Below are 11,319 nucleotides of genomic sequence, written 5' to 3' on the forward strand. Positions count from 1 at the left end.
TCTTTTTTTAACCATGAAGTACTTTTGTCCCTGCAGTATGAGGAAATGAGCTGCCTGTGTACATTGATGTGTGGGTGGGTAGGTGGCAACAATGTTAACCTGTGCTTATTTGGCTCTTTTGAAATATTTCACTGATTTAGCTATATAAGTTGGGCCATGGATAAGAAACTCCCAATATGACCAATGCTGTTTGATCATCAACTGTGATCAAATTTGGACTGTCGATCTGTTGGAGATGTCAACATGGCAGGTCAAAGACTGTGTAGGATAAAAAAAAGGCAGAACCATTAAAATGACTGACATTTTTTGGTCAGATTTACACCTCATCTTTTATAACCAAGAAATGCAACTGAGATAATGAGTTGAATTTGAGCAAATCTTGAAATTGAAACACATATTTTTTGCCTTTCTCTAGGGCCATCCACCTATTTGAGCAAGAAAGCAGCAATATTTATGCAGAAGGTGTCATGGAGGCAAAGGTTCTCTACAAAAATCTTGTGGTAAGTTATACGACAAATTCATATGAACTGGGCAAAATGTTGGGGTACTTTACAAATACCAAGCAAGCATGAAATGTTCAAATTTGAAACAATTATTATTGTTTTTGCGGGACAAAATTGTTTTTCCAGAATCCCTACTTGCACCCGGCAATTGCGTAAGGCATGCGGAAATCATGATGATAAGATAACCTCTTACCCATATCCAATTATATAGCTTTCTTTCCAGGATTCAGGTGCTTTGAGTTTGATACCCTGAGTAGTAGTCGGAATTAGTTCAATGGCTCAAAATTCACCCAAGAGAATTAGAGAAAGTAATAAAAATAATAATAACAGTAGTAAAATAATGGGTTATTCCAGTTGAAATCTATACACCCCCTATGGAAGATAACACCTTGATCTTCACACAAGGAGTGTGAATTTCAAATGGGGTTACCTAAATGGGTGATTCCATTCGACATCTGCACCTCCTGTGTGGGAGATTAAGGTTGTGTCTTCCGTAGGGGGTGTATGGATTTCAACTAGAATAGCCCAATGGGTTTTCAATCTCTCATTGGGTTATCTTTTCCATGAAATGACTAAACTGGCCCAAACCTGACATGCTTATAATCAAGAAAAAGAAAACTACTTTGTGTCTGACGTCCTTTGTCAATCAAATTTTCCATCAGAGCGGCGTATTCCTTAGTTATGCAATGCTAACCAATCACGGGTCACAGAGAGTTTGATTGACAGGATGTCAGACGAGAGCTATTTTTTCTTTTTCTGTATCTGATTATAAGCGGTATCATTGCTTATAAGAATTCTTGTTTTAACTCAAAGTCAATCCGTTTTCTTTGTGATCTCAGGTGATGTCAGAGGTCATCCAAGAAGCTGACCCAGATAGCCTACAAGATTGGTTTGAGGACAGATGTCATAAAACTGTCAGAAATCTTCAAGATACTGTCACAGCTTTGGATCAGGTCCTTATCATGGGTAAGTGAGCTCCATTTAGTATAATGATAGCCAAGAATAACTGCAGTATACCTACCACATCCAACCCTGACCCTAATACAAGATACTGTCACAGCTTTGGATCAGGTCCTTATCATGGGTAAGTGAGCTCCATGTAGCATAATGATAACCAAGAATAACTACAGTATACCTACCACACCCAACCCTGACCCTAATCCATACAACTGTCAGAAATCTTCGTGATACAGTCATAACTTTACAGGTCCTTACTTATCCCTGTCAAATATCTGCCATTACAGCTGGTGATTGTAAGCAGCACCACTTGTCTGTGATCTTGGTGCCATTCTTGGATTTGCATGTTATCAACCTGTTGTAGCGCGACCTTTGCTCTTAGCAAGATTGGCAGACTGTTTAAATATCTAGACATAGCTTCCTCACAGAAACTGATACAGGCTTTTATCATTAGCAGGCTTGACAATTGCAGCAGCAGCATCTGATACTATCTCCCTTAGACAGTGGTGTAGCCTGGATTTTAGTGTAGTGGGCAACAACAAATTTTCATCCCCATTAAAACAAAATTAGAAAGTCGTCTGCAGTTGACACCTGCATAGAGAGAGAGAGAGAGAGTTAATGATGTTGTCTGGCTATCTGCCATGCTGTGTTTTTTGTACTTTCAATTTGTTTTCAATTTTTGCACTCTCCTTCTTTTGTGTCAGCACATTGATATGTATCATATGTTTTTGAGTATGGTCAAATGAATCGGTCAAATAGTAATAATAATTCATAATAATCATGGGTGTGCGAGGTTCGTGCAGCATTATAGTCCTAACTGTTTAGTTCTTCATAAATTAGGATTAAGTATCACCAAGGCAATTTTGCAAGAGCACTGGCCAGTAAACCTTTACTTCAATGTAACTGGGTAAAAAGTTGAATTAGTATTTGGTCAATATTGGGCAAGAAATGCAAAGCACTTGTTTTGCATGTTTTCTTATATGATATTATAGACTACTTAGTAGTTCTCGCATATGAGCAAACAAAAACACAAACAGTGCTGTATCAGTTTTCTGAAATTGGAAGTAGATATTTGAAACCCTATCCTCAGATATTTGTAGTCTCATAAATAGTCACCAAATGCTCCTTTATAATCATGATAATACTTCTTTTTCAGAGGGTGATAGCTACAAAGCAACAAGTCAAAGTAAAGTATTTCAAGTAGTATACAGACAATTACTATATATCCAGTTACTACAGAAGGTAGGCACACTCACCATGATGTCAGAGGAGAGTGCATATCAGAAGGATCTCCACACAATGAATGGCTTGATAGACACACTTGCCAAAGTAAGTATACCCACCAAACACGTAACGTTTGCCAAATTTTTAAATGTTTAAATTCCAAGTTATAGTTATAGAAAGGTTATATAAATTTATTTATTTTATTTTGTGTTGGTAAATGGTATTCTTTCTTTTAATGATATTATAAATACATCAACAAAAATAAGTCACCCTTGTAAGGCTTCGTTTTGTACCAATAAAACTAACTTTGAAATAATTATATGACTGTTTACTAAATGTTGTGTGAAAATGAAAGATGTCCATGACTTCAGGGCTGAATGAGCCCATGTTGAAGACAAAAACTGCCCTTATCAAAAGTCACAAAGTAGGCCTATGCTTGTCACAAAAGTTGATTCATGGCTTGTCACTAATGCAAAACACATGTGGACTGTGGTTGAGTGCAGTTTAAAATCCTCACCAAGTGAACATTCTTGATCATTCAGCCATGCAAATCCCCATCTTGATGCAGAGCTCAGCACAGTGAGTGGTTGTGGTGAGTGGTAAGATGGTCAATATCATTCCTTGACCCAATACACCTTGCAGTTAACAAGCATAGGCCTACTTTGTGACTTTTGGAATTGGCAGTTTTTGTCTTTTAATTTGGGCTCATTCAGCCATGAAGTCATTGACATCTTTCATTTTCACACAACACTTAGCAAACAGTCATATAATTATTTCTCAGTTAGTTTTATTGGTACAAAGTTTTATTCTACGATGTTATGACGTAATTTTGAGAGGGGGACTTATTTCTTTTGATGTATTTATGTTGTTTTTAGATTGAAGTATGAAATGAACTTTATATGTATGCATGTATGCAGGTGTCTGTGTTTGGTAAAATCTTATCCCTGTACTTCATTGGCTGAAAAGGCTTTTATTGGCCAAATCTTAGAATTTGATGTCACATAGACAAATAAATTCCTTTCTTGTATTTGCAGGCTGTTGATGTTCACCCTCTTCTGAAAGATGTCCTACCTGAAAGGCTTCGCACTCGGACTGAAGAAGACATTGCCACTACAGAGACTGAATAATGAAAGGGATTCCTGCATAGATAATACATGTTTCTGTCATACTAAGCAGTCACAATGAGCATAGCGTGTGTTTTTTTAATCTTCCGTCACTTGATCAGAAAAGTGATAGCTGATATAAGCGATTGCTCACATCAAATTGCAACAGTTGACCACAAAGCAATTTTCTAGTGATGCTGCATTGAACTCATTTAAGTTTTGAAATTTAAATTTTTTTACCATTTCTGTCATGAACTGGCAAAAATAAGTCTTTTGACAAAGTCTTTGACAAATAAGTAATTTGACAAAGTTGAATTGTGTAATTGAACCGAAAAATTACTTTCACATCTACATAGGTATGAAACAATGTATATGACGCCAGGCTTTTTTCAGCCCAAATTGCATGGAACAAATTTCAGAGAAATTATGTTTCTATATATATATAGGACAGGAAGCTGCTAATATTTGCTCTATCCAATAGACCATTTCAAATCAAGATCGGAAAAGTTCAGAAAACCGTGCTATTTATTCAGTAAGCTAGGGGGTCAAATTATACCAAAATTAGCGGACAAGAAATGTCATGAATTATTGTACCCTTTTGCGCGAAAATACAGCTTATTAGGCCAACGTGAACATGGGGTCATTGGTTTTTATTTTTTACTAGCATATTGAGCTAAGTACCTCTCTCATCCATAATAGACCATCAAAAGTTAATCATAGATGATGCCTGTTACACATTGGAACTTCGCACTGTACATGATGCTGAAGAGGTACTTTGATGCGCGCGCGATCAGGGAAATTATTTCATGCTTCGGGTTTTATCGGAATGAATCGGTTTGAAAAGGTCTATGATGACAAATCACTCGATATTTCTTTGGACCACAGGTATCAGTTAAAAATTGCAGTGAAAATCTTCACTGCGGATATCAGTTCAAAATTGCAGTGAAAATCACCCTAATACAACATAGTTCTAAACAAATTCCCTATCATAAATTAACCTCATCCTAAAACCTTCGGGTGGCAACTCCAACTCTTATTCTTGCATTCAGTATAATAAAGTACTGATAAAATAATTTACTATTATGTTTATAAATTTAAATTTTTCTACTTAACCTTTATGTAAGTGTTTCAAATTATTTATACTGTGAATTGCAATTTGTAATAAAAGTAGCCGAAGTCACATAAAATGTGATGTATTTAGCAAGAGTGTGAATTTGCATCTTTCTTTAAAGCAATATTATAACATTTTCAAACAAAATAGATTAGCATTTCTTTGCCATAAAATGTTAGCTTTTACTGTCAGATATATCCCTTTTATTTTTGAGCGAACAACTACGGCAAAGCAAAGAAAATTGGAATTTACTACCAGCACACATATGCCAATACGTACCACTCCTTCGGTCATGTTGTGGTACGACCCTTTGTTGTGTATGTCACCGTCCCGCACACCGTGACGTACTGTGTGTTATGAACATCGTGTATGCGTTCGACTAATAATTCCATCGTAATAATAAAGCGCTGAATCAGCCTTTAATTCAAAATCACAGATTTTGACAAAACTACAACACTTAGAGTCTTGATTTTTGCAGGGTATATTGGTTTAATAAAGTACAATTTAATCGTGTAAAAAAGGAATTTTAAAAATTCAGTGAGGGCGTCTACCTCGGCAAATGTTATATTATGGCTTTAACTTAAAGGAGTATTTCGTGATCCTAGCATCCTCTTTTTATGACATTTTTCTGTACATATCCACGAAAAAAGCATATTCCCAAAATTTCAGTTGATTCCGATATTGCGTTTGCGAGTTATGCATGATTATGTGTATTACACTGCTCCATAGACAATACGTTGTAATTTCGTTCTGGTGCACCAGAGCGAAATTCAAATTCAGCATGATATCTTTGCTAAAGCGAATTAATCTGCAAGAAATATTTTGTACATAAACATTATGTAGCCAGAGTATTCCAGTGATATAGAAATCTCAACTTTTTTTGAGAAAAGTAGGGGGATGAGGCTGTGGATCACAAAATGCCCTTTTAATACTCTGCATACTGGACATAGACTTCAAAATATTTTCTAAAAATATCAAAAGCTATCTCAAGATCCACTGAACAGATACTGGGCTTATTTGTTCTCATTTTAATACATATGTCATGATTATTCTAAATATGGTCAGGGAAATGAACAATTTTGACATTTTTGAATTTGTAAGAAAATTTAAACTTGTCGTATGCCGTCTACACCCTTGTAGAGAGGGTTAATAGTCATTGATTTTGAGGCAAGGGTTCAGCCTGTGAAATTGTGCCCAATGTGGGTTAATATGGCTTTATTGGGGAGGTAAGGACAATGTTCCAATGTTGTTTACTTTTTTTTAATTCTCCACACATCATGGAACAGTTCAAGACCAAAACCAAAACTTTTAAGTTTCAAAATGGAACCCTTAAAGGGTTCCATTTAAGGGTTCCATTTTTGCTTCAAAAATTTCTGTTTTGGGACGTTGGGGTTCTTATTTTGCTGTGCTTTGGGATTTCATATCTATTTTACTCAGAAGTCTCACTGTGAGCAATGGTGTAGCTAGGGGTTGTGGTGCCCAGGACTAAGGATACATAATGGCGCCCCCCCTTCTTGAAATAATTGTGTGCGGAGTGTGCAAAAATTTGCACAAAGGGGCCTAACCACTAATTAATTTTGGTTATTATGAAATTGAATATCGGTCTTAAATTAATCTTTCAAATGATTTTCTGAAATGTGCGCAAAACTTTCGACTTTTATCGCTTGGAGGGGCACAGAATTGATGCTGAAGTGGTCAATTTGGCACCCTCCTAAGGGTGGCGCCCTGGGGCACGTGCCCCCACCCTGTTGCTACGCCACTGAATGTGAGGAAGGTGGGGAAAATCAAGACCTATAATCAAAGACAAAATTAAAAAGACTAGTTTGCGTCTGATGTCAGGGCAAAGGCGCTGCGTGCTTGGTTGCTGACCTACGCAGTTTGGCATTTTCGGTCTGGTTGACAGAACATCATACGCAAACTAGCCTTGATTTGGTCTTGAATTATACACATCTGATTAGACAATAATAACTGCGCACCATCTATTTTGAGGTCATCGTGAGAAATCGGAGGGTTTTGTTTTGGGCTGAGGTATTTTAAAAAATACAGAGGCCCAAAACAAAACCCGACAATTTCACACAATGAACTCAAAATAGATGGTGCAAAGTTATTATTGTCATTCATTACCGTCGTATCTAATATTTTGAACAAATCAAAATGGCATTTTATGTTATTTTATGCCATAAAACGCTGTTAAATATAACCAGTTTTAATCGTTGTTGTAACCTACCCTACAAAAAAAATCAACCAGGCGAATATAACATTGGCGCCGACAACAAGAGCTACCAATCACAGAAGCGGCGACGGCATCGCGTGAGGCGTGTGCGTAGGCATGTGCTTATACTGCGCGCCGCAGCAGCTCAGAAGTCATTGTTGCGCGTCCGGGGTCATTGTGAGTTATTAATGACCTCGCAATTAGTGCGCGGTCAGGCAATCAATTTCTTTTGATTGGATTACAGGCTTCGCGTATATTAATGAGGTTATGAATTAGACAATAATAACTGCGCACCATCTATTTTGAGGTCATTGTGTGAAATTGGAGGGTTTTGTTTTGAGCCGAGGTATTTTCCGAGGGCGCGTCAGGAAAATACCGAGGCCCAAAACAAAACCAGAGTCTCTGGGAAAATCTTCAAAAGTCACCCATTTGGGCTACCAAACCACAGGTTTGGCAACCCTGATTAATTTGCCTTTCAACATAAAAGCATCAAACACTTGAACTAATTCAATAAACAAACACTCTACTGTTGACAATAGTTTCTCCATAAAAAAACCAGTGACCCTTACACTGAATACATGCTATGTTGACAAATTAGTTGAATAAACAATACATGTTAATGAGTTTCTACTGTGTGATGTAGTAGTTGATGCAGTAACCGGAGTATGAGACAAACAATTTGACCTGCGAGTCAAAATACTGTAACCTTATTGGAGGTGATTAGTCCGAAAAGCCCTTTCAGTGCATTTGAAACTAATTAACTTAATTTGACCCCCCTTAACGTAAACAAAAACAAAATTCTACGTTTTATCGAACTGCGCACTACCTTGTTCTTCGCATCGTAAAAGTCAGTTTTCGGCAATAATGTAAACCGTAAAAGTTTTTAGCTTCACCAATTTGACAGTTTCAGTAATTTATTATAGATAAGAAGGAGACCTAAGGAAAAAACTGGCAACCCAAGGCTTTGTTATACACAGGTCCCAGGTTCAATCATGGACGAAGTATATAGAGCATGTAGTGCGATGGACTTGAGACTCCGTTAATCGACGCGAGGACAGTGACAAAAAATAAGTCTTTATATAAATACGCTGTTTACATAGTCTATATCGTTGGTGGCAGCAGCATTTTTCTATAATTATATATTCATTACACAATGGCGGACCCAGAGTCAATTCAGCAACTTGTTTTTTTTTTCAATTTGGCAACTTTGTGAACTCTATTTTTCATTCTGGCAACATACTCCACTTTTTTCATTTCGGCAACTTGGTCCACTTTTTTTCAATTCAGCAACCTTTTTTTTTTTTCAATTTGGCAACTTTATGAACTTTTTTTCATTCTGGCAACTTACTCCACTTTTTTTTTTCATTTCGCAACTTGGTCTACTTTTTTCAATTCAGCAACCTATTTTTTTTCTTCAATATGGCAACTTTGTGAACTTTTTTCATTCTGGCAACTTACTCCACTTTTTTTTTCATTTCGCAACTTGGTCCACTTTTTTTTCAATCCAGCAACCTATTTTTTTTTTTCAGTTTGGCAACTTTGTGAACTTTTTTCATTCTGACAACTTACTCCACTTTTTTTCTTTCATTTCAGCAACTTGGTCCACATTTTTTCAATTCAGTAACCTATTTTTTTTCTTCAATTTGGCAACTTTATGAACTTTTTTTCATTCTGGCAACTTACTCCACTTTTTTTTTTCATTTCGGCAACTTGGTCCACTTTTATTTCAATCCAGCAACCTATTTTTTTCAGTTTGGCAACTTTGTGAACTTTTTCATTCTGGCAACTTACTCAACTTTTTTTTTCAATTCAGCAACTTGTTGCACTATTTTTTTTTCAATTTGGCAACTTTGTGAAATTTTTTCATTCTGGCAACTTACTCCACTTTTTTTTTCATTCTGGCAACTTACTCCACTTTTTTTTTTCATTTCGGCAACTTGGTCCACTTTTTGTCAATTCAGCAACCTATTTTTTTCTTCAATATGGCAACTTTGTGAACTTTTTTCATTCTGGCAACTTACTCCACTTTTTTTCTTTCATTTCAGCAACTTGGTCCACATTTTTTCAATTCAGCAACCTATTTTTTTTGTTCTATTTGGCAACTTTATGAACTTTTTTTCATTCTGGCAACTTACTCCACTTTTTTTTTTTTTTTTGCAACTTGGTCCACTTTTTTTCAATTCAGCAACCTATTTTTTTTTTCAGTTTGGCAACTTGGTGAACTTTTATCATTCTGGTAACTTACTCCACTTTTTTTCTTTCATTTCAGCAACTTGGTCCACATTTTTCAATTCAGCAACCTATTTTTTTTCAATTTGGCAACTTTATGAACTTTTTTCATTCTGGCAACTTACTCCACTTTTTTTTTTCTTTTTGGCAACTTGGCCCACTTTTTTTTAATTCCATGATTCAGCAACCTATTTTTTTCTTCATTTCGGCAACTTGGTCCTTTTTTTTTCAATCCAGCAACCTATTTTTTTTTTTTCAGTTTGGCAACTTTGTGAACTTTTTTTTCATTCTGGCAACTTACTCCACTTTTTTTCTTTCATTTCAGCAACTTGGTCCACATTTGTTCAATTCAGCAACCTATTTTTTTTTCAATTTGGCAACTTTATGAACTTTTTTCATTCTGGCAACTTACTCCACTTTTTTTTTCATTTCGGCAACTTGGTCCACTTTTTTTTCAATCCAGCAACCTATTTTTTTCCAGTTTGGCAACTTTGTGAACTTTTTTCATTCTGGCAACTTACTCCACTTTTTTTCTTTCATTTCAGCAACTTGGTCCACATTTTTTCAATTCAGCAACCTATTTTTTTTCAATTTGGCAACTTTATGAACTTTTTTTCATTCTGGCAACTTACTCCACTTTTTTTTTCATTTTGGCAACTTGGTCCACTTTTTTTCAATCCAGCAACCTATTTTTTTTCAGTTTGGCAACTTTGTGAACTTTTTTCATTCTGGCAACTTACTCCACTTTTTTTTTTCTTTCATTTCAGCAACTTGGTCCACTTTTTTTTTCAATTCAGCAACTTTTTTTAATTTTTTGAAATTTTTTCATTCTGGCAACTTACTCCACTTTTTTTTTTTTCTTTCATTTCAGCAACTTGGTCCACTTTTTTTCAATTTGTTGCACTGGTTTTTTTTTTAATTTGGCAACTTTCTGCACTTTTTTCATTCTGGCAACTTGGTCCCTTTTTTTCTCCAACAAGGCAACTTAGTTAAACTGACTTTTTTTAGCAACTTTGGGCACTTTTTTTCTTCCATTTTACTGGGAAATTTGTTTTAAAATGTGTATAAAGTGGTCATTGCCATGGTAACTACCTATCTTTGAATTCTCTCCGAATATTCTTGTATATCATAATATATGTAGGCCTATACAAACTTTTGTAATGTATGATTAAGAAGTGTCAATTTATGGCCAAAACACCCAAAACCCTAATTTCAAGAGGTTATAATTATGTTAAAAACCATAGGACACAGAAAAATGTTGTGATTGACCTTCATAACCAAAACATCCACCTCAATAGATATATTTTGCATGGAGCATAAATCATGTTACAAAATAATTTCCATGTAAAAATTACATGATTTGGTCAAAAATTACCAAGAAATAGCTAGTTAAAATTTTTCAATTTCACTCCATAAATAACAAAATGCACAACTATACTATTGTTACAATGCTCTATGCCTGCACAGATTAATTTATTGACAGATAATTAAACTATATTATAATCATGTACTGTATACAAGGAACAATATCTTTTAGGATACTTGTTTGATATTTATATACAAGTCAGTGGTGCAATGTCATTAAGGCCATGGTATAGTCACATGTTTCCCAATTCATGGACCCTGTATTTTTAAGAGGAAGCCCCGCCAGAGCAATTCTTCTGGGGTGAACCAAACCTGTCTGGTTATCAAATTAATCAGTGATAAGGTTATCTCTGAATTTAACAGGTGCTAAGTGATGGAAAATAACATTAAAACATCAATGAGCATCTGTCAATTAACCTTGTCACTGATTAATTTGATAACCAGGCAGGTTTGGCTCACCCTAGAAGAACTGCTCTGGTGGCACTTCCTCTTTTAACATAACAGCAGAGATGAATCTTTTGTTATGCAATACTCCCTATTACCTTGTGGGAAGGAAGTTCAATATAAACTGACTTTTGGATGAGAAACCCAGGATCCACTGGTTATTTGGGGGGA

This window comes from Amphiura filiformis, chromosome 5 (assembly GCF_039555335.1).
Source record: "Amphiura filiformis chromosome 5, Afil_fr2py, whole genome shotgun sequence".
Classification (NCBI taxonomy): Eukaryota; Metazoa; Echinodermata; class Ophiuroidea; order Amphilepidida; family Amphiuridae; genus Amphiura; species Amphiura filiformis.